Source organism: Dipteris shenzhenensis, chromosome 21, assembly GCF_047967505.1.
Source record: "Dipteris shenzhenensis isolate YYH24624 ecotype China chromosome 21, Dip_SZ_1.0, whole genome shotgun sequence".
NCBI lineage: Eukaryota > Viridiplantae > Streptophyta > Polypodiopsida > Gleicheniales > Dipteridaceae > Dipteris > Dipteris shenzhenensis.
The window spans coordinates 33,581,255-33,583,177 of NC_141616.1; positions in this window are offsets into that span (position 1 = coordinate 33,581,255).

Sequence of the window (1,923 nt, forward strand, 5' to 3'; positions counted from 1 at the left end):
TTAGTCATGCACCTGTAAGGTCACTATGCACCATCTCTAATGGTCTTTTAGCACTAATGCAGGCATGTTTTTAAAGAGTGTATAACTTTTCTTCATTAACTAGAAAAATACTTTCTAGTAAATTATGTGTGAGAAATTATTTGCTACCAATACGGGATAGCCTGTTAGTCATGCACCCCGTAAGGTCACTATGCACCAGCTCTAATAGTCTTTAAATTGGCACTCATGGCATGATTGTTGCTTGGAGGTTTCACCTCCAAAAATTTTAGGGTACCACGTGCATTCAAAAGGAGGGTATTTTAATCCCACTTTTGGGAAAACTTTACTAGGATTACAATAACAAGAGGGGTTTTTTAAATTCAACTTTTTAAAAAATATGTTAGTTCATAAGTAAAGAGGGGTTACTTTATTGGGGGAAAATTTTAGTTGAGGGGTTTTCTAAATACCCCTTGAATGCACGTGATACCAAGGGTTTCTTAGTAGTGCATCCCCCGAGGATTGAAGGAAAGAGAATCTCTATGCTATTTCTTATAAAGGCATTGAATCCAAACAAATCTTAGTCTTAAAACTTTAACTCAAAGAGGTCAACTAATCACATTATCATGTTCAAGCTCTTAAGCACCTTTAAGGTGAAAATGAGCTTGCATGCCTTGAAATTTTGCAAGTTCCAGGACCTCTTAAAATATAGTCCTCACTAGAAACTTAAACCTTTCCCTTAGTTGAGTAGGACTTAGTTTGCTCAATCCTTCCTTGGTCACTTTTGAGCCTTGGGTAGCTTACATGGCTAGCCTTCGATTAGACCTCAACTACCACATGGGTTGCCTTGTGTTCACACATGTGAATATTGAGTGTTTTTTCCTCTTTAATGTTGAATCTCAAAAGATGGGCTTTGAATGTAAAAACCCCTTATGATGTGGTGATTATGTTTTTTTGTCTAATAGCTTGGGGACTTCACTAAGCAATATGTACGATAGCGTGTAGTTCAACAAAATAATATTTATTTTCTTATAGAGTTACAAAAAGTTATATACATAAGGGTACTTAAAACTAATTTTGTTGGATGCGCATGGTGTAGGGGGGTCTTGCATAGGACCGCTTTGGGCTAGCAGCCTAATAAAACTTATTGGCATGGTACTATGACCATTTGCCATTGCCACATGTTCATAGCACAAGACAATGATATGGGCTTCCATTGTATTTTCCTTTTTACACTCATATGGATTTATTAGAGCCTATTGAGGCGAGTACATCAAACCTTGAACCTCTCCAAGGCCCCAAGGGTTTAAGCATTGGGTAAAATGTGATCTCTTGTCTCTTAGGTGGGAGTGGTATTACATTTTCTATCTTATATTAGGGTTAAAAACCGTACAGCTTTTATCAAAAGAAGTGTTCATCTTTCCCAATGCTTCCCTTAAAGATTTTATCTTCACATTTTTTTTGATGTGTGCACACTTTGCATACACACTGCCATTACCTAGGCACTAGATGTCCTTTAGTCTTCTATGAGCTATGTCTACCTCCAATTTCTTTCTGATGGATCTCATGCCTCATTACATATCTTCATTAACTTATCGATGTATTTGTGTTTGGCTTTTGTAATGAAGTAGACTCATTGGCTATGCATCTATGCCTTAAACTCATGCAAGCTCAAATGAGAATATTTTCTTACTCTTCCCATTTCCCACATGCCTTAATGCTCTTTACACTAAGCTTAGCATCCTCATAGCATTCGGATCTCTATGCAATGCAATGAGAGAAGAAGAGGTTTCCTGATAGGTTCCCTATGGCTACCATGAGCCTAAGTCCACCATCTTCAAATTACTATGATGCTCAAAGGGTTTATTGTCATTTAAAGGATATGGATAGTGAGGATAGTCTCTCAATGGTGTTGCCATACTATCTTCTCACAAATGTAAGCGATCT